At 34.7% G+C, this 24,285-nt stretch overlaps 1 long non-coding RNA gene and 1 pseudogene across 2 annotated transcripts in view; both read right to left on the bottom strand.

The window, feature by feature from the left end:
* Nucleotides 1–24,285, bottom strand: part of LOC145256305 (uncharacterized) — a 607,467-nt gene that overhangs the window by 143,552 nt on the left and 439,630 nt on the right. The window lies entirely within an intron of this gene.
* LOC145256629 (U2 spliceosomal RNA) lies at nt 5,586–5,722 on the bottom strand (annotated as a pseudogene).

Below are 24,285 nucleotides of genomic sequence, written 5' to 3'. Positions count from 1 at the left end.
TCACCTTCTGATATTGTGTAACAATGTTGGTTGGAGGGAAGGAAAAATAATATTATGAAAATAATATTGTCGAAATAGTAACATATCCAAGAATTACGAAAAATGATGAAATGTGAGTACATTAATTGGTGTGTGTGTAATAAAATAATCAGCCCAGACAGTATATCAAAGTTATTATGTTAGTAAGAGAGGACGATAAGGATGGTTTAAATTACGGAAAATGATTTTCGAAATGATTAACATATCCAAGAATTATGAAAAACGATGAAATGTGAGTTAATTGATTGGTGTGTTGTAATTAAAAATCAGCCCAGACAATATATCAAACTTATTATTTATTAAGGGTGGAAGCTATACGGTGTGTTTAACTTATAAAAAATATTGTCGAAATTAGTAACAAATCCAAGAATTATGAAAAATGATTATATGTGTGTTAATTAATTGGTGTGTTTGTAATGAAATAATCTGCCTAGACGATATATCAAAGTTATTATTTTAGTAAGGGGTGCGATATGGTATGTTTAAATGATGAAACAGTATTGTCGAAATTTGTGCCATATCCAAGAATTGTGAAAAATGATGAAATGTGCGTTAATTTATAGTTGTGTTTTTTTATGAAATAATCACCCCATACAATATATCAATTTTTTTATTTTGGTAAGGAGAGAGGCGATAATGTGTGTTAAAATTACCATAAATTATTGTCCAACATAGTAATATATTCAATAATTAAAATAAAAAATGATGAAATGTGAGTTAATTGACCGGTGTGTTTGTAATGAAATAATCAGCCCAGGAAATATATCACAGTTATTATTTTAGTAAGGGGGCGATACAGTTCTAATTAAAGGGCTAGAATAATATGATTGTGCCTTCATTCATGCTGAACAGAACGCCCACAGAATGGCCAGCAACAATATGAAAAATGATGCTGTGGGATTTCCACAGGTCCCGGTAGTTATTATTATTATTAATAATAATAATAATTGTAGTAGTAGTAGTAGTAGTAGTAATAGTAGCAGTAGCAGTAGTAATAGTAGTATTAGTAGTAGTATGTTTAAACGTAAACTGTTAGATCAATGTAATGTAATTCGTCGAAATTGGAGAAAAAAAACAGAAACCCACAAAACATTGAAAACTTTTATCGATACTTTGATATTTGCCAGCCTATATTTTCTGCTCTTTCCATTTCCTACTTTGCATCTTAATAAAGCCGACATACGCGCCACCTAGCGGCACGCGGCCGAAGTCAAAAGTCGGGTAACCCACACTAACCTTACTATCCTCTTGACTGTGAACGTAATCGATGAATCAATGTTAGTTTCACTTTTCCGCTATTATTTTTGGATGTATGGCTTTTTTTTTTGTTTTTTCAATTGAAAAATAATTTACATTTTTTGCACATTAGGCTGAATTAAATCCACTTCTGTCAAAGTAGAAAAAATGTATCATTAGTCACTTTTATAGTGGTTTTATATTTGATTCTTTTTCTTTGTTACGCGCATGCGTAGATGACTTGTCTCGTGCAACTTCCTGCAAAACTGTTTTTTTTTTATTTTACAAAATTGCGTTTGTTTTTACTTTGTGTATATATTTTTAATGTTTGACGTCGACTAATTGCATATTATTTGGCATTTTCTCGTTTATTTTTATACGAAAATATTACACGTCTGTTGTATTTTGCTATTAAGAACAAAGCATTTTTTAAACATTTCACCAACATATTTTTTTTACCAATCATATTAAAATTTCTGAAAAAAAAAATGATAAAGAACAGTCGACACATTGTTTTTCTGTTTGCCTCGCACAATTTCGCATGAGCAAAATTAATTAGAAGAAGCTGTTGTTTTCTTTTTACATGTTTATAATACTAATTATCTCTTTAATTATATAAAAGAAACTTTGTATTGTGTATTTGTGCGTGTATGTGAGAGACTGTGTCCCCTAGAGACTCGAAAATGATTTGTATGAAATTTCGCACAAAGGTATTATTAGTGTTGCTATATAAGAATGCCTTCGTTAAGTATCGATACTCTACTATAGAAATAATCCGATGAAAGTAAGAAGAGTCGATTTTAAACAAACTAACGCCTTACAAAGTCTAACATCACAAGTACATTGGAGAAGTGTATGACCGCACAACCCGTGTTACAGAATGGATTGAGAGAGAGAAAGAGAGAGAGAGAGAGAGAAAGATGAGTAAACGTGGAGTGTAGACACGTTTACCAGAACCGAGGGTCAGCTGACCAGATTACGTATGAGTGACGTGGTCAGGTTGGCTAGATCTGTGAGACTGGATTTGGATTTTGAAGAAGACGGACGGCTTAATAGCTGTTCCCTCCCCTTCACTGGGGGTGGGGGACGCTGACGTGTTCAAAGCAAGCAAGATTCACTTTCATATTCTGTGTCGAGATCTGGAAGGAAAATAAAAAAAAAACTATAAAACCAATTCATCGTCTTGGAGTGATAAATCTTCGTCTAACAGGCACCAGTCTCCCTCCAAGAGAAGATGAATTCCAGATGGATCAACATCGACGGCACATGAAGTAAGGTATGTCAGAGAAAATGCATGTAACACACACACACACCCGCATATGAAACTAGACGATCATACGCATACGGAATTCTTTTATGACACGCATAATCTCCTTTCATTCTAATAATAATCATTCCATGACAACAAATACAATTATGGTCCTCCCCTTTTATGTTATACACCAAACGTCAATTTGGTGCCCCTCTATGATAACCCTAGTGATAACTTCAATGGTAACCCTATGTAACACCGAACGGCCCGGCATATACAATCACCAGTAATTTCATTGATACAGCAGGGCCTCTTCGACAGGAACGCCACTATTTATAGCACAATAGCACCATGATACTTGACTTTTTCATTCTAAACTTAAATTCAAGACATTTTGATCGCAGTAAGCAGTTTAGTCAAGCATATAAAATTTACTTTGATATGACAGGGACGCGTTCAAAACGAGTGTTTCTGTTTAGAAATCTTAAGCATAACACTTGAGTTTTACATTTTAAACTTAAACGAAAGACATTTTAAAAAAAAAATAATTTTGAAAAATCAACACTAAGGTCTCTACGGTGCAATATAGACAACAGTGTATTATGGCGTAAGTCACTACGGGAAGCTTATTCCCAGTGCACCGCGATGAGTCCCCAACTAGAGCATGCAATCAATCGATTGGGATGACATTAAAATATGGGAGTGTCAAAAATTTGTAGATTAGGCAACGTAAGGTTTCCCTGATAGTTGTTTTTTACGCATTAATAATGCAATCGGTAACATTATTAATGTTTAGTTAATCAAGAAAATCGGGATTTTCGGACTGACTTCTTCATCTTGGTTGCTATAGTCACAACATTTCGGCCGTTTTGCCCTCCGGCCTTCATCAGGTGTTTTGTATCGAACTGGGGAACCGTTTGTTAGGAGTCTCGAACCCAACCTTTTATTATTATTATGGGGGTACCGTGTTCGGACTCCATCTAGGCTCTGGGACATAGTTGCGGATTCTCTGTTTTAATCAGCAACTATGTCCCAGAGCCTAGATGGAGTCCGAACACGGTACCCCCGTAGTAATAATAAAGGGTTGTGTTCGAGACTCCTAACAAACGATTCCCCTGTCCGATACAAAACACCTGATGAAGGCTGGAGGGCAAAACGGCCGAAACATCGTGACTATAACAACCAAAATGAGGAAGTCAGTCCGACAATCTCAATAAATGAAAACACCTCCTCTCAAAAATACAGACAATTACTAAGAAAATCGGGGTCACCAATTGTTGTATAGCTGTTGGTCACATATAGTTTATTTGTGAAGGAGTAATCTTTTTGAATAGTTCCAAATACACCCCTTACAATTATGCTGCTTTCCTTTAACAATTACAAAAAAAAAACTTCTTAGTCACCGATTGTCATCAATATTCCCACCTTGTTTGAGAGATCTTTGTTCAAAGTCACTAGGCTCGGCATTCACATAGAATTTGATTTGGTACAAATACACTGAAGACCTTGCCAACACTACTGCGCAGGCGGTGGGATCTATCTACCGTAAGAGAAAATTACTCATACTTTAGAGTACCTCTACTCATCGAAGCCCCATTCAGCCATGCATGGTGTATTGTTGCAATATTTGAAATCGTGCTTCTCTCGCTTGTTTTCCCCTCTTAGATAAAGCCCCGACAAAATTCTCAAATCTAATAAGTTCGCCATTATTATTAAAACTCCAACCTTGGTTTCATCGCCACAATATTCTATCCCAACTGTATTGACATGACGAAGTTAAAGTGTAATGTGAACAGGCATACTACTGCTGAACTCACTACATAGTGCCCCTTCAACTTATGCAGCTGATAGTACCCCCCTTACATCAAAGTGGCACTGTGTCTTGTTCGGGATGAAAATGTAATAAAAACTATTCCTGCTTTACGAATGGTTTAATAGAATGTGTTTTGCATTTGTTTCCCGTCGATGTACACATTAAGACGCCGAAAAAACTCCAACTCAAATAGTTTCTTCCTTCAGATTGTTGAATATATGAAAATTCGCTGCTCAACTCTTCAAATTTCCTGTTAGATATAAACCGAATAGCGTTCCTTTACGACCAATAGGCAGTAACCCTTGATTAGGGGTAAAAAGTGTAAACAAATATACATATACTTAATTTAGCGAATGAAAATAAATGATAAAAACGTAACAGAAAGTGATGACTCAACGACGGGAATTTTGACATGAAACGGGAAATATGAATTCACACCCAAAATACATTTGCATAAACAGTTTCATAGAAATGTAAAATATACTTTAAAAAACAAACTTTGTGAAGAAGTTTTAAAGATCCTAAATAAGAAGTACACATTTTTTCAAAGTTCCGTTGCATCTACATTTGTATGAGTTTTTCTTTTGGGTGGTTTAATCTAATGGAGATATAGACGCAGGACTAAAAGAATTTCTGCGTGGGATATTATGTCTTTAGATCGGCTTTTTTGGTGGTGCGAGTCATAGCGCGTCGCCGGTGTCATCCGGAAGATCTCTTTCAGGGAAATATTTCAGTTGAGCAACTCATAAAAGTTTCTGTCCGCATTGTCCTGTTATTTTGACATACATTTGCTTTTGCATTTTGAAACGATTATTACTGGTTGGGAAATGTTTGAGTGCATACATTACTGTGAAAAAGTAATTGCTTTAAAAGTAATGAAAAAAGCAAAACCCAATGAAATGGAGAACAGAAAAAAAAGTAGCAATTTGCTTTTTAAATTTCGTCAGCAACAGATCTCGATTTAACAAGGCCGATAGCCATTAGTCGCATACTCTCGTGTAATGAATGAATGCGTGAATGTAGGATTGACATGAAGTTCTTAAAGATAAACTAAAATTACCGAAAATGGGCTGAAATGACTTAATAAATAAAAAGTAAATGATTTAGAATGACTTTAATGAACTTAAGGATGAATTGAATGACTTTTAGAATGACTTGAATGCTTAAAAATAACTGGAATCCTTCAAAAACAACTTGGATGATCTGGAGAATAACTTGAATGGGTTTGAGACTGACTGGTTGTAAAGTGGGTGATCATTTTACATTAAATTAATACAGAAAAGTGATTCTCCACTTTATATCACAAAGTTACGAGCATAAGTAGAGCATGTAGTAAGAACAGATACTACACTTTGATCGTGGCCAAAAGGCAAAGAAAAGATTAAAAAGCTAAGAACTACATATATTAACTTTGATCTTAACGAAAAAGGCCAAGCACAAAAGTGTTACGGACTGACCGACGGAGTGACTGATAAAGTCGCTTGCACGCGACTAAAAACACTGACAGCCAACTGCCATGAGAGAAGTAAAAACGAGAGAAGTAGAAATGGTTGAACGAACAAAGAAAAAAAAAGAATGATTTTTATCAATTCTACGCTTCTTCGTCTTACACGTAAATTTCGAATCTACATTCCCTAATAATAATCGCGTTGGCGCACTCTCTCTTGTTTGCATTTATAGAGGCGTGAATAAACTAAGATACATCCATTATTCTTCATAATTCGTGGATGCAATCACTCGGACACCGTTGTTTAGTCTATAAAATGTTTTTATTCAATAGGAAAAGACACAGAGAAATCAGTGATAAAAACCATTGTTTTAAAGTGACCTTATATTTACCTGCGATCTTCATGCGAAGACAATTAGACGTACAGATAAATAGTTAGTCTTGTAATACCTAGGTTCATTGTGAAGGTTCATCTAATACTTCCCCAACGGAGACGGAACGCTTTACCTGTGTTATTTATATTTTATATTGTTTCTAAGATGTTTTCTAATCAGTCTGTTAAATATTTAGTATGTACGAAATGTCATTAACTATTAGTAATTAGATTAACGGCTGGTTTTAAATCATCACGCAATATCAAAATAAAGTTTGCATATAATCAACACAAACAGTAATCACAATTGAATGAACACTATTTTAACAATAAGAAACAATAATTTACAGTAGCCTCAGTGATATACACATGCTTCGTTCCATGATTAGAGAGTAAATAAAAAAAAAATTCTGAGTCGGTCGTAAATAAAATAATCAGGAAAACAAGTAATGGAGGAAATAGATTTCTCATTAGACAATGGGCAGAGACTTGTTCTAAATATATACAAAGAAAGGTAACCGTAGATTTAAATTCGGGTGTAACGACGTACAGTATCGAAAGGGCTGAACAATAGATATGTTTTATTTTATAACGAAAGGAAGTGAAATAATGTACGACAAAAATAGAAACAACAGGGACGACAAGGCTGGACTTAACGACAGTCAGTGAGCTTTTACGACAATCGAGAGTTTGGACTTTATGACAGTCAAGGTTGAGAGTACAGTTGGATTTTGACGACAGTTGGAATCACGTCGTGGATTAGGCTTGATTGGAAAAACTTTCGGAGATCAAGATATATTGACGCCAACAAATAAACCGAACCTCGACATGACGTATTTTAAAGCTAAGCATGCATACCCACAGGGTCAAAACAACAGACATGTGAGGCATCAGGGTCTGTTTTTTGTGTTATATTTTGTTTTATTCTTTTAGTAGTTTACTCATGCGTCCTTATCGACATTCACCAGTATATAAACAACAACACGGCTGGAAAAAGAACTATAAGGATGCAGGGGAAATCCACAGCACACGGCGTTTGGTGTCGTCAGCTTGTCGGTAAAACAAGTCGTAAGCTATTATGGTATAAGATGATGTACATAGAATGGAATTACCAAGGCTATTAGTGCAGTCCAATTTAACGCATTATTGGGTAGCGATCGGTGGAATCACGACGTGTACTTCTGTTACTTATTTTTGCTAATACACATTCGTATCACTATAGATTTAATTATTACTTTACAAGGCTAATACGAATTGAATAAACATGTGCTTTAACAATGAGGTAAAACTCATACATGATATTACTTCCAGTAGTCTGTTTCAATGTCTGCTGTAGAAGCCAGGTCGAGACCCCACGCATCTGTTTAGTTTCGCGAACGAATGGAGAATGTTGATGACGTTGATGACTCATTATTTTTTAAATGAAAATCTTTACTACTTAAAATCAAATTTAAGAAAATCGGTCGATTTATTCGATCAAATTAAGCAAAAATCGCTTTATTTTATTTACTAATCTATTGCATGATTTTATTATTTATTATTTACTAAACTACAGCATGCCAATGTACAGGAACCTTCCTACAAACTCAACGCAAATACACACGCACAAACACGCACACAGAGGGACACACACACGCATATATATATATATATATATATATATATATATATATATATATATATATATAATAAGATAAGTCTCAAATTAGAGATCAAGTGACTTCCACTGTCAGATATTACATTGAGGTAATACTTTCAGGCCCATCCTAGCACAAAAAGGTAAAGTTCAATATATAAGAATAGAGCAATATATAGGTTTAATGATTAAAGTTAAATTCTGTAGATTAAAATATATACACATATATTTAAGTTATGAATTTATTGTTTGAAACAAGGAACATAGTCCTTGTTTCAAACAATAAATTCTTAACTTTTAATCATTAAACCTATATATATATATATATATATATATATATATATATATATATAGATAGATAGATAGATAGATAGATATATTTATATATGTATATATATAGGTATTTAATTATTATAGTAAATAATAATTATATATATATTCATGTCTACATCAACATACACACATACACATACATACATACATACATACATACATACATGATGATTGCAACGTCTTGTCAGACGAGTGCCACTCTCTCAGACACTTAAAGTTCATGAGCCCAAAAATGACTTTCTTTTTAGTCCTACCGGTGAATTCACATGCTCAAGCAGGCATGACGCTGAAGATGGTCATTGAGATCAATTATTACATGCTTCCATTATTTCAAGCCTTCACGCGTCACAACTTTTCCATTGCCACAGGACACATTTATAGATAAATGCCTGAGAAAATATCTATACACAGATGATGTTACAGAGTCTTAGCTTTGTACGACAGCTAAGTCTCTCTCTCGGTTCAAAATGTTGAGATCCAGCAACAAGCAAGATCAAGATAGCCAGCAAAAAGTTAAACTGCAGACCAGCTTAATGCGGGTACTGGTCTCCTGCTTTATGTTTTTTTTAAATCAGAGATTTACTTCTCCTAGAAAGGTTGCCTTCACCACGGATTACAGGAGTCCTTTCCACCCCAACACGCACATACATACACAACAAAACACACGGTGCTAGTTGGCTGTTGACCCCGAAAAAGGGTTCATTCGCCCTTTGGAAGGTCTCGTTTGTAATCCTTCAGGGAGACTAACCACCCTCCTCCCCAACAAGTTTAGTGGGGACACCAGTTTAGTCTCCGGTGACCCGACCATGAGGCAAGTAGTACTGGGTTACATGGTACCAGTAGCATGTGAAAATACCTGACATAAAATAAATACATACATACATACATATATATATATAAACATACATACATACATACATACATACATAATATAAATATACATCTTGATATAGAAAATTTATTCAAATTTTCTTTCAAAAAATCTTATAAACTTATAAGGAAGGTGTACAAAATATTAATTTTTCGACAAAGAATACAAATAAAACAAGAAAACCCTTACTCCATGGAGTTTCGAGGAATGCACGTCTTCTCATCAAAATGTTTGCAAAATATACAATAAATTTTGCAGGTTAATGAATCACAGAACACAAATAATATGAAGTTAATCATATTCATATCAAAAATGTCATTTAACAGTTTCAGACAGTTTTAAAGGATTCAAGGGTATAGAGGAAGCAAGAAATGGAAAACGTTAAAAAGAAAGGATTTGTTAAAAATCAAATTGGAGCGATGATAAAACGGTTTTTTTTTTTGAAGATGGATTTGTAGAACATGAGAAACATGAATAGAAATTATAATGTCCAAAGTAAAATGGAGCTACAAGAAAAATAATCAAGTTGTGAAGAAGTAAATATATGCAACGTTGCTTTTGTCAAATAACGAATCAACAAAAAAGAGGGGGTTGAAATGAAGATATCAAATAAATTCAGGAAAACGGCTGGTAAGGGGAAAAGAGAGAAAGATTAAATAGATAAATAAGAGTTAAAAGAGAGTAAGAAACGATCTTAAAAAACCAAGAGGGGAGGGTAAAAGAGAGATATACATAGTTGAGGGAGAGCCGAGAGCAGGCTGCCCGACATTGCACAATCGTAAAATACTCTTAAATATGATATTTGGATTAATGAGGATTTCGTATTTATTATTATACGGCATAATCACGTTGACACACCGGTCCCCGTCAGATCACCGAAGTTAAGCAACGTTGAGCATGGTCATTACTAAAATGCGTGACCAATTTGGAAAGCCCAGGTTCTGTATGTAGGAGGAGGTCGACACCTCCCTGCAAAAAGTTGCAAAAACCTAAGGTCGTCATCTCCCCTAATGGGGATATACATGCAACTAGGGACCGCTTGTGAATTTCATACTCCCAAGAAACTTTCTCCTTCAGAGGATGCCGGTTAAACACTGAATAGGGTTGGTGATGACTGCACATTTATTATTTTGTTATATTAGACCATAAGTATAGTAATGATTTAAAAAGTAATAAATAAATAAATAAATAAATTAATAAATAAAGTAATTACATAATAAATTAATTAATTAATAAATAAATAAATTCATGAATAAATAAATAAATTCGTAAATAAATAAATTAATTAATAAATAAGTTAATTAATTAATAAATAAAGGAACAAATAAATAAATAAATTAATTAATAAATAAATAAATTAATGAATTCATAAATTCATAAATAAATAAATGAATAAATTAATTAATTAACAAATTCACAAATAAATGCCTCGTGCTCCATCAACGAAAATCGAAAGAAAAACGTTTAGCTTACGAATTACTCGTTCCTTTGACGTTAATGACTGACCTATGAAGACCTGGTTCCTGCAAGGCTAAGAATTATGACATAAACAAATACCTATGACGTATTCGTAATGCCTTCGTTCAACCTTCACCTGGCAAATTTCATTTTTTTAATTTTCACACTTTTGCCATGGTTTTTCCCGGTTAAAACTCAATTATAAAGTTTCACAGGGGTTCGAATACCCTATATATAAAGTTTCTTATCAGATTACATTTACAGAGTAAATAATTTTTTTTTTTAATTAGCGCTTTTTTTAACCTGCGGCCGTAAATAAAATAATCAGGAAAACAGCTAAAAGACGAGTTTGGTAGGCAAAATGTTTTAAACAAATATATATATACGAACACATATATGCATATATATCAAGAGAGGTTTGTATTTACTATAACCTTTTTACATAAATATTACGCATGTTTAAATTATGTAGAATATCTGCATGAATATAATTACAACTAATAGTAAACTAAAAATGGCCATCCCATAGGAAAACTGAAAAAAAAAAAACTAGAAAATTAATTAAAATGAATGTTTAAAAGATATGCAAATTAGTTAAATCTTTTGCAGATGAATGCAATTCCACGATCCATATATAACACCGTCGTATTTTCTTTCTAAATAAATAGAAAAAAGGTTTTTAATATGAATATCACTGCCCCCCCAAAAAACAAAATTTAGACGGATATATACATACATATATATATATATATATATATATATATATATATATGTATATATATATATATATTTATGGAATAACAGTATCGTTATATTCCTAGATTAAACTACTCATTTTTCTTGCAAAACAGCTCCTCTAGCATCTTAAAGTTTCATTACTTTTTTTAAGAGATCCGTTTTATAATGCAGAAACAAACTGTCATTATTCTGCGAATATGTTGAGCTTACACAAAGAGTAAAATATAACTAAAAAAAATATTTTACCAAAACAATAAACACGCACACACATACACACACGGGCATATATATACATATATATATATATTATATATACGTTTTATTTTTTATTACCATATCTTTCTGTTAAGTTACATTATTGCTTCAGCTACCCGGTCGTTTTTTTTTTTGCCGTCTGTAGCTTCCTCAGACTTTTACAGAAATGTTCGTTATGATGGGATGGAAGGGTGAATGATGTTATGGGAGGGGTGCGAGAAGAGCGAAAAAAGGAGGAAGGGAACAAGGGAGAAAGGTGGGAGAGGGTGCTTGGTATGTCGGTGATGTTTTAATTTTGGAGTTTAAGGACCCTGTGGGGGAGGGTCTGGGAAGTTCATTTCTTGTGTGGCTGAGGGCATAGGGATAAATGGAGGGGGAAGGGGGTATGTGGGGGTAGGAGGAGGGCGTTACTTTAAAATTCGAGTCGAATGTAACTTAACAGAAAGATACGATAATAAAAAAAATAATGGTCGTAACAGCAAAGTAGTCAGGTTTTTTCAACGTTCTTTTCCTCCTTCGCGGTACGAGTTCGAGCTACAACTTTTTTTTTACTCCAAATACGCATCCAAACACCTGGCCAACGCAGGGCTGAAATGCTAGTATATATATATATATATATATATATATATATATATATATATATATATATATATATATATATATATATATCAAGTTATAGGTATTTAAGAGAAAACTCGTGAATTTTACAAGGTTATTAAGAGTGCTCAATAAAAGAAGAGCAAGATATATTTTTATTTGTGTAGACAAATGTACATGGCCGCGACACTAGACATGCTTATCTTTCGAACAGATGATTGGTTAAAGCAACAAATCTTCGCCAGGCAACTTAAAAATATCTTTGAATATCTAAATGAATAATAAGGAAACGTGTGAGATCTTATAGTTTTAACCAATCAGAAAGATATATTAAGTAAGAGAAATGGGAGGAAGGAGTCCTAGGTTTAGATCGATAGATTACTACACAGAATGACAAGGGCGGACTAGAAATAGATATGAAAGCAATGTAAATATTTATAAAGAATAAGTGGTTACTGTGTGGATTATTGGACGGGATATTGTTTATGTTATTTAATTCACAAATACATTTCTTGGGCTGTATATGCTAATATTCAAATCCTGCTCCTTTGACTTCAGCATAGTCACTTTCATCTAACTTGTAAAGTACGCTTGTCGAGTTTGTAATTTTGAATATGAAAGCACTTTCCACTAATCAGTTCCAGCTCATCTCATAGTATTTTTTTTATTAATCCAAATATCCATCACTTATTATCGAGTTGTATTTCGACATTGCTAACTGGTGGCGGTTGGTGCGAGGATGTTAGTGGACGCCCGGGGCCGTCTATGACGCAAAGACTAAAATATATCCTGGTACTGCCAAATATTATGAGAAAGTCATAGTTTAAATATGAAAGAATTTATCTCCCGTTTTGGCTTGCCCGCCATCTTGTGATGTCATGTGTGGCAAATCATTAGTATTTTATATTCACCCCTGTATTTTTGTTAAATAGTTTATGATCACAAGAACGACCATGGGAAATACAGTTTCGTAGATATGTTACATTGTATTATAATAGTCGATTATTTTAATTGTAAAAGTAAAATGTCAGAAGGTATGTAATCAAAGCAAAATAAATGTTTACAGGTGAAATATTTACAAAAAAAAATTCCAGGAATGTAACTTGATGGATTTTGATAAGTATGTTCTTATTAAAAAAAAATCACGGTCAGATTTTGGAATTAAGGACAAAGCAAATGGATAAGCAAAATGGATTAAAGAAAAACAGATGACTTTTTTGATGCTACGCAGGGAGTGGCGCCAGAAAAGGAAGTGTGTTTTAGATTACCTGTAGGAAATAAACAGTTAGGTCAGTTAGTCCTGGGGAAGAGACATACGAATAGCAGTAATAAAACCACTGTACTGGGTAATTGAACATATGCCATTGTGGAGAAGTAAACAGCGTGCTACCTCGGAACATACACCCCGCAACTATAATAAATGTAAAACGAGAAAACGAAAATAATTGTGGCTCAAGTAATGTAGTTCTTTGTCAAGCACAAATGTAATATATGTTTATCAGTTCTGTCTATAGACCGTTTAGTATCTCGACATTATACATAACCATTATACACACATCTATAATAGTTGGTTGATAGGTTGTTTTTGTTTTACGGCATATCAACCTTTTCTAGGTTATTTAATGCCGAATTCAGTGATTTCGAAGAACAATTTTTAATGCAATATATTTGTTTGTTTTTTTCAAGTCGGTTTCTATTTAACCAATAATTCGGACTCTAACAGGTACTACCACTCTGAGTCAGAGTGGGCCGGGAAGCAATGGCAATTGAAGGGTGGACCTACACTCCCCAAAGCCCGAAAGCTGGGGTCTCACCATCGGATATATTTTAAGGTCATATCCAGGATCTATTCATAATAGAAGAAGACGTTAACCACTAGACAACTCAACGTTAGAGAGAATACACTTACTCAAATCTAGAGCAGATAGAAAGTTGATCCAGCCTTAAGAATCCGAATCGACTGATGCGAGATCAATGTTTAAACAGAAAATAACTTGACCCAAAACCTTTTTGTTTCTAGTTACATCTTTACAGAAATTGTGCACGGGCCGCCAGGCGCTTAGGTGGGCGAATCCACCACGGCCGAGATTAGGAACCACTAATGTATAGAAGCGCAAAAAAGATATAAAAGAAGAAGGATTTGGCCATTTATTTTGGTCCGACCTAATAAATGACTCCTCTTCTCCTCGCACTTGTCTTTTTTAATTACTCGTTTTCAATTTCGCCCTTCTGTTTCCATGTTTGTAGCCTGCCAAGTCTCAGCGGCCATTTTACTATAGAACGCCATTCTCATTTAATCCAACAGGTCTCGTCTTGTCGTCTGCTTTTTACATTAACCTCATCCGATAACGCCCCTACGAATCATGTCGGCGGCAACTGTTAAAACGCTTGCTTTCTTATTCAATTTTCCTGAGTATTTTCCGAGAAAGCCGCTTCTTATTCCCATCTTAAGAGGTTTTTTTCGTGCCTTTACTTTGTTTTTGTTTCCCTTTTAATCAGCTCGCCATTGCCTTTAGACTTTCATTTCTCTGACGTTACTTTGCCCTGATTTCAGTCTTCTTATTTGTTATTTTTATTAAAGTATTTGGAAACGTCTAACTGTGTTAACCGTTTGGATTCAGTTGAATAGTTTTGAGATACAAATGTGCCATTCTACAACGACTTTCCTTTTAAAATATCGACGTTTTTCCATGTCTATTAAGGAATTGTTAATTTTTCTTTCGTTTTCTTTTTTTTTTTTTGTTTTACGTCTCGTTTATATTTTTCAAGTAGAGTTACTCCGATATTGCCCTGGACAGAAGTGTTACATATTTCTTCTATCTCCCTACCTTTCTCTATCTTACTCTGATTCTCCAACCTCTCTCCCCCTCTCCGTCTTCACAGGCCTATTTTTCTCCTACGTCCATCCCATTTATTAAGTTATACATATACAGGGTGACCCTCAAAAACGGGCCCCAACTCTAATTAAACCCGGTTTCTTAGTGTTTTGTTCGAATGAAATGAAACTTTGGTCATAATTAGTTAATTATATTCAAAACATCACATCAAAACACTAGGTTATTTGGCCTTTTTTTCTCCGTTGCCTGTAAAATGCTCAGAAAAACAATTGAATGTCCTCTGTTTTTTTTTGGGGGGGGGTAACCCTGTATACACACAGGTAATTTTATGTATATATATATATATATATATATATATATGTGTGTGTGTGTGTGTGTGTATAACTCTAAAAACGTTACTAGTTGTGACGGAATCCAGTCCAGTTGAGCTTTAAAGACTGAAGTGTTTTTTCTAATTATTTTTAATATTATCCATTCAACGCAACGCTAATAAAGAATATACTAACATCGTGGGTGTTCGCTTTGTCGTTTTTAAGTTTTAGCTAAGTACACGAACATAGATACGCATATAGATCTGGCCTTTATAGAACAGGTTTTATTGTTCTATAATTAAGAGAGCTACTTAAATATCAACGATTACATTTTCGCGTGTAAACGTTATAACATATTTTCACGAAAAAATGGAAGGGTAAGTATACATTTACAGGATAAGATATCACAGTCAGAACGTCAAAAAGGAAACGTGGCGAGAAAGGCATAGGAATCCGTCTCTTTGTTCAAACGTTTTTTTTCTAAGCCTTGTCTCCATTCGTTTATCAAGGATTAAATGCCACTCGAGGATAAAGTTTAATGAATTGTTAGGGGGATGGTTTGACAACACCTAGAAAGTTGGAAACAATGGTTGAAAGTAGGCAAAATATAATCGTTTATAAGTTCGGATCGACAAGAATTCGTTATTATTGGATCAAGAACGAACATGTTGTAGTTAACTGAGCAGTAGCCTCGGGCTGCTGTATTAAACTGACGGAAATTCGGTAGAGTTTTAGATATACACAGAAATAAACCACGTTACAAGCAGTGGATAGACGGACAGATATTAAATGTTTTAAAGTTGAGGTTCATACATAGTAGCCAATTTCGAGCACCTGCCAAGAGAATAAGAATATAGTAAAGAAAGATTAGTAACGTATCGTTTGTGAAAAAAATCAGCTTCACCAGAAAGGGAACTTTTCTAAGGAATATTATATCTAGTAAAATTTATTCTAGTCAGCGAATATATATATATATATATATATATATATATATATAGTTGTAGAAGTTTTTGTAAAGAAGCATTGTCGACTTGCTACATAAAGTATCTGATATTTCCTAATGGCCAGCTATGTGATAACATCGCAAAGTTTTAAAATGAATTGTTACCAAAACCATGTCATAATACTGTCGATTTAGTCAGTTTAAAACATCTGTCATTTGCATGTATTTTTAATATAATTATTATACACATCTATGTGTCACCATTTAAATAAAATAGTGACATTTACTTCATTTATTTTAAAATACGTTTATGGAAAAATAAGAAGACATATTTTAAGAGTTAAATAGTTACAACTTAACACTAAATCCGTTGCCCGACCGAGCCCATTTCACTAAGTTAAGGTTGTTCAGTAAAGCAATGCTAAGAGTTACAGGATAGAACGATAAAATTGTCGCCCTAGAAAATTCGACATGATTCCATTTCCTTTTTATGAAAAATGGGTGTCTTTATTTTATTACAGACCATCAACTAGAGGCCCAGTTGTGTACACATTCCAAAAGCGATAAAAGCTTTTTATCATGTCTAAAAGTAAAACACTGTTCAAGGAGTGAGATCGGAGATGCGCTGCTATACAATTCATGTTCTCTACTGATCCATGTTATGACAACGGGACCAGTGCTAAAACCCTCAAAATGCATGTCTTGATTGCAACAAATAACAGGGACTTGCCCAGGGTGATGAAAACAAAGTTTACGGTCACGGTTATAATTTTTGGTATCGTTTCAAGTGAGGACCGTATAATAATACCACCTTAAATATTCTTAGTCGGCTTGAAAGTCAACACCAAAGTATACCTGGATGTGCTCAAGAGTGCAGTGATCCCTTGGTGCAATCAAGTGGCCTCTGGCTGACCTAGGGTGAGGCAGCAGATCTCGGCGTCGGCCCACAACTCCAAGGAAATCAAGCTTGACTTCTGAAGGGGCACTACGACTTTGTAACTTTGTAACCTTCTCCCGTTGACCCCTCCTCCACCTTCGACCCGAACCCTCTGGACTGCTCCGTTTGATCGTACACTGAGAACATTACTAACATGATCTCTCACAACACCAACTCAGCCTGATCGCCGCCATGCGCCTAGTATTCACCGGGAAAAGGTATGCTTCCAGTTCCCGACCCGTATCGAGGCGGTAATTCAAATCTTTTCGCTCCATCTCTTCAACCAACGGCGCGCGGTTTCATTACCAACACTGAGGTCTTCGTCCGTGCAGTTGGGCCCCAGTGGGCAAGATGTTAAAATGTGATCGATGGTCTAAACTTGGGCACCACAGAGGCATTCAGCAGTTGTAGAGTAACCCCACATGAGGAGGTTGTCGCCAGTTTTTGCAACTTTTGCCCTTGCCCTATTCAGAGTGACCCACTCCGAACGGGACAGGTGTGTGCCAGGTGGTAAGGTTTCACTGGGCTCTGGCATATTTTTGTAAACTGAGGGTCTACCTCTTTCCACATCTGCAGCCGGTAAGAGGATGTAGGAGTGTCCAGTAGTTCCTCCACTGTGGCAAAGCGGCAATTGCAACTGAAGGCAGCTACATTGAATAGATGCCAGCACTACTACATAACCAAGTTACCTGAATTTATTTTTTCGATGAAAGTGTAAAATGAAGCTGTAGTATTGTTTTCGTTAGAGCGACAACTTAATCGTTCCACCCTCTAATTAAGGGTTACTTTACACTAAACGCCATATTATGTATAACGAAGCGGGAGCAATCCATCCAGTTTATTATGCGTAAGGGCACTTTTATGTGCAGTACAGATTTACGAATTTAATAGGATGCAACTGATGTCGTGTAGGCTGAAACGTTGTAAACGTATAGCATTTCCCGTTCAATTAAGCGTTCAAAATTGAAAACTTTGTACGTGAGCCTCATCGGATATTTATCAGTTTACTGTTTCACGGATGCGCATGCTAAATCGTTCACATGACAAATTACTTATGATAAGGATAATTAGTTTTGAAAACACGTTTTAAAGGCGTATCAAGCTGGCCCAATGGTTATCGTACTTAATTAACTGTCTTTAGGTGTTGGTTTCGATTGAGTACTTTTTTGTTTTACTTACAAGAAGTGAACTTAATAATTTATTTATTGCGGATGAGATGAGTATTATTTATTAATTTATTTATTTCGGACTATTATCCTCATCTTTCTTAGATGTTATTTCACGACGTTTCGGCCAAATATTCCTCTGACCTTTGTTAGGTGGTAACCGCGACGGGATAGGAACTCCGAATCTCCTAACTGCATTCTCAGCAATTACTGCTAAATATTACTGCTGAGAATGCAGCCAGGAGATTCAGAGTCTCTATCAGGTCGAGGTTACCACCTGACGAAGGCCAGAGGAATAGTTTGCCGAAACATCCTGAAATAACATCTAAGAAAGATCAAGACAATAGTCCGAAATAAATAAATTAATAAATAATACTCATCTCAATAATGAAGTCAAATTAAATAATATATATATATATATATATATAGTAATTTATAAAATATATATGGCGATTAAGCTACACTTATACATAAGCCTGACGAATCCTACAGTGGATGAAACGCAGAATATTCAGTGTAGCTTAATCGCCATATATATTTTATAAATTACTAACTAGGTCTACCTACGTATTGAGCACGTTTGAAGTAAATACTTAAAGTTTACGCATAAATCTATACTTTCGTATATTAAATTTGTGTGAGTAAATGAAGTAGTTATATATATATATATATATATATATATATATATATATATATATATATATATATATATATATATATATATACCATTCGTTACGGGCCCGACCACGGAAGATCAGATAATAAATAAACGTGCAATTATAAGACCAAAGAATCCAACCGGGATCGCCCTTCAGGGCCCGTGGCGCAGTGGATAGAGACGTTGAATATCTATGGTTCCAGGTGAGAATTGTCTGAAGATAGCGGTTTCAATCCTACTCAAACTCGGCCAGAGGCTTACTTGGCCAACATCATGGTGACACGACAACAACTATGGAAGGCAGTAATTGCTGAGAATACAGTTAGGAGATTCAGAGTTCCTGTCCAGTCACGGATACCAGCTGACGAAGGCCAGAGGAATAGTTGGCCGAAACATTGTGAAACAACATCTAAGAAAGACGATGATAATAATAGTTTGCAATAAATAAATTATTAAATAATACTCATCTCAATAATGAATTCCAATTAAACAATATAGAAATAAGTGAACTGTATTAAAAAAAAACATAATACTCGTACGCACATGTCTCATTTTCGTTCCGTTTATTTTACTTAATTTTTTAAAGGATTTCTTATATTATGCTTAATACCGGACAACGTTACGTTTAATACATACGGTATTTCTGTTTATAATAAATAAGAATTCTGCATTAATTAAAATATGATATTACGCGTATTTTACGGCCGGGCAACACTGGTCGGTGTGCTAGTTATTCTCTATTTTCACGCCCATTTAATCATGCTCGTCGGGGTTTTTTGATTGGCTGAAAGTTTGGGTGTGTCTCCTCGTTTGCACATATTAGACGTTACCAGGTAGTAAACGCCTAAAGATAAATGTACCTTAAAATCTCGTCCAAATGAGTGCAAAACGTGATTTTGACGAGAGTTCATATAATCAGTGGAATCTGAATATAAAAAAAAATATGACAGAAGATAAGAAGGAAAAATAGGCCACCAAGAAAAATAAAATATTTCTGTGTGAAACTATTCTTAGAAGAATATTTCTCTTTAATTATTTTTTTTATGTCGATATTCTTTTGAACAATATATCGTTATCTAAGCCTAAAGTCATTAAACACAAGTTCGCCCGAGTTCGCAGGACCCCGGACCGCGCTCTTTTCAGTTGAACGCACGGTATCATGGCGGGAGCAGTGTTTATCATTGTTTAACCAAGCTAGAATTAGAAATACAAACTCCGCATGGGGAACTATATTTTTTTCTATTTAACCAAGCGATACAGGCTGTTTGTTCAACATTGACCATTTTTTTTCAAACCTATTCATAACAGTGACGTCATTTAAAGGAATGCAGGTCTTTCTTTAAAATATCAAAAGTTATCTTGGATAAGTGTACAGTCCGTTATACCTCATCTCTCTCACAGACGTGATGTTGCTAGTCCTAGCTTTTTCTATAAATACTATTATGCTATGTGTTCCCCACAGTTGCCTGGTTCATTTGCTGCTTCTTTTACTTCTGATTAACTTAGTGGTCTTCATCAATTTCCTTTATTATAACCTTTAATACTTATTCCATTGAATTCATTCGCAGAACTGCAGGCTCGTGGGAATCTCTTCCTGCTGACTGTTTCTTCCTACATGGAACGTTAGTTTATTCAAGACTTTGTTTTAGCCACTTTGTATTTCTTTTACATTCCGTATTTGCATCGACTTTCAGAAAGAAGATACTATTGAAATCGTTAATCATCAAATTTTATATAGTATATTAAATACTCGTAATACTCTGTAATCTATATATATAGGAAGAGGAATTTTCGAAATAAAGACGAAACGTTGATGAACACATAATACGGTTTGTTCCTTTTTATTTCTCTCTCTCTCTCTCGCTCTCTCTCTCTCTCTCTCTATATATATATATATATATATGCACCTAAGTGTATACATATATTTTTACTACTTGATAATATATATATATATATATATATATATATATATATATACGAGGAGCGTGCGTGCAGTAAGTAATGGCCCTGATCCACTTCCAATAGCAGTAGAGCAACGAAACTTGGCACAGTTATTAGTCTTTCTCTACATAGGAACCACCCAGAGTTATGCATTTCTCCATCGTTTGATGCAGCCCTGGAGACCGTTTTTTTTAGAACACACCAGGTTGGTCCCCCGATGACGACGTGACTTCAGAAATCAAGGCTGCATCATATGGAAACGCTTTCCTTTCAAAAACAACTTTATGGCTGGGAAGAGGTGAAAGTCAGAGGGTGCAAGGTCAGGAGAGTAGAGAGGATGGGGAAGGATTTCATACCCACACGCCCGTGCTTCTGATCTGGCAACAAGCGAGTTGTGAACCAGAGCGTTGTCCTGCAGGAGGAGGGTACATTTCTGATCTTGCCCCGCATCTTGATTTTGATAGCTTCCCTTAATTTCCTCAAAAGTGGAGCATAATAGGCTCCTGTAATTGTGGTACCCTTTGCCAGGAAATCTATCATCACTACTCCGTCCCGGTCCCAGAAGACTGTAAGCATGACATTGCCAGCGGAGGGCTGCACCCTTGCCTTCTTTCTTATCCTTTTTTTTTAAATACACTTTCATATATATATATATATATATATATATATATATATATATATATATATATATATATATATATATATATATACTAGCATTTCAACCCGGCGGTGCCCGGGTATTTGCATGTGTATGTTGAGCAAAAAAAAAGAAAAAAGAAAGTCGTATTAGGAAGGCAGGCTCGAATCCGTACAGCGAAGCAGGAAAAGAACGGCAAAAAACCTGACGTCTTTGCTATTACGACCACCGCCAAATCTGAAGTGCGTAGGTTATAATTAAGGCTAGACAATCAAAAGGAGAGGATGACTTTAAAAAATGTCGGCGAAAACAGCGACCCCCTGTAGAAAAGTGCTCAGTTTAAGGTGAAGATATTAAGGTTTTTAGCCAATTTTTTGATATTTGTTGTCTGAAAGATCGAACGTAAAGACGATACTAATCTTGTGAAAATCTGTCATCTCTGTCGACAGTTTTAGGCAGACATGCAAACATACACACATACATACATCATTTTATATATTGGTATCTAAAAATTTCCGACCCAAAACGAGTAAAAAGCTTGCCCTATCTCTGAATACACTTAATGTAAAATTTCAAATGTTTAGACCAGAAATTGTCTGTGTAATTTGGTATATACCGCAGATATCAATTTTTTTTAAAACTTTGACCCCTATTATGACCTCTTAACATTTATTGTTTTGAGGTCAAATTAAGTTATTAAGTTAGATCCATGTCCACTGAATCTATATCTAAAATTTCAATTGTCTATACCCAAAATACCCAAAATTGTCGGAAGAGTTTGGTAGGGTTCTCAAAGTTCAAATCGTTGAACAGTGACCCCTTAACAGCGAAATTTCTGGCCGAAAACCGATGACAAAGATTTTCCCAAATCCAAGTCTATCAAATTTCGAGTCTGTAGACTTTAAATTGACAGGGTTTTTGTTTAGGGAAATGTACACACACAGGCACACAAACGTTCACTTATATATATATATATATATATATATATATATATATATATATATATATATATATATATATATACTATCATTTCAGCCCGGCGTTGCCCGGGTGTTTGGAGGTGTATGTTAAGCAAAAAAAATAGCGGTCATTTTTTTTAAACTTTCACCCGTTTTATGAGCCCTTATCATTTATTGTTTTGGGCTCAAATTAAGTTATTACGTTAGATCCATGTCCAGGGAACCTATATCAAACTTTCAAGTGTTTATACCCTAAATTATCGGAGGAGTGTGGAAGAGTTCTCAAAGGTCAAATCGTTGAACTTTGACCTCCTAACAGCCAAATTTCTGCCAAAAACCTAACACAAAGGTTTTCCCAAATCTTAGTACCCTGTGTATCAAATTTCGAGTCTGTAGACTTAAAATTGACAGAGTTATCGCGTAGAGAAATGTACACAGACACAGCCACACAGACTCAGCCACACAGACACACACACATACACGTTCACACACGCACACATATATATATATGAGAGTGTATATACATTTTCATATATATTTGTTGACGTGTAGGAATACAAAAAGTCTTTCGAATATATATATATATATATATATATATATATATATATATATATATATATATATATATATATATACTAGCATTTCAGCCCGGCGTTTCCCGGGTGTTTAGAGGTGTATGTTGAGCAAAAGAAAGCGGTCAATTTTTTTAAGTTTGACCCCTTTTATGATCCCTTAACAATTATTGTGTTGGGCTGAAAGGAAGTTATGAAGTTAGATCTCTGCCCAATGAACCTATATATAAAATTGCAAGTGTTTAGACCCAAAATTGTCGGAGGAGTTTGGTAGAGTTCTCAAAGGTCAACTCGTTGAACTTTGACTCCTTAATAGGCAAACGTCTGGCTGAACACCGGTGACAAAGATTTTCCCAAATCTCAGTACCATGTATATCAAATTTCGAGTCTGTAGAATTAACATTTATGGCGTACAGAAATGTACACACACAGACACACACACAGACACGTTCACTTTTATAGATATAATATATATATATGTGTGTGTGTGTGTGTGTGTGTGTGTGTGTGTGTGTGTGTGTGTGTGTGTACGAAAAGTATAAAAGCTTATAACGTGCAGGAATATAAAATAATATGAAAAAATTTAAAAAAACAACTTTTTTTTACAAGTACATATTTTCGAGTCTTCATCGGTGTAATAAAAGTTATGAGCATACACTGGGGAAAAGAGAAAGGAAGAGGAAAGGGGGGAAGGAGGTATAGCAAATGAGAAGGTGACACGTCACTTTTAAATATATATGCATATAAGTACGCACACACACATACACACAGTACATATACACATAAAAAATTAAAAGTAATCAGTAAATACACATAAAAAAGCGCGCCTTTAACTCTCCACACACAACACACACACACACACACACACACACATACACACACACACCTTATTGTACAATTTAGGTTCGGAAGAGATAGGGTTTTAAAATATTGAGACAGACAGGCAGACAGACAGATATATTGCTTTTTATATATTAGATGTTTATATAATAGCCTGTATTTAAGTATTATATGCAAAAGTCATGCATCATAGTTCAACTGTACACACAATAGAAACATTTATTTCGAACGCGCCCGTTTGCTACCAAGGAATCTACTGTTCATTCTATCTGGTGCTTCTGCTTTCGCGGTTATAAAATTTGTCAAATAAATTAGTGATGTCATATAGGATGAAAGTGTTAATTTTGTCAAAATCGGATGTTCCTTATTTAATCAGATTTTTAAAAAATCTATTTTCGATTCTTACTTTAGTCATATGAATCGAACACCAATCTAA

Source organism: Euprymna scolopes, chromosome 32 (genome assembly GCF_053919585.1).
Source record: "Euprymna scolopes isolate OS-2025 chromosome 32, ASM5391958v1, whole genome shotgun sequence".
NCBI classification, from domain to species: domain Eukaryota; kingdom Metazoa; phylum Mollusca; class Cephalopoda; order Sepiida; family Sepiolidae; genus Euprymna; species Euprymna scolopes.
The sequence above is the reverse complement of the archived record's forward strand: the minus strand, read 5'-3'. Positions and strand labels throughout refer to the sequence as shown.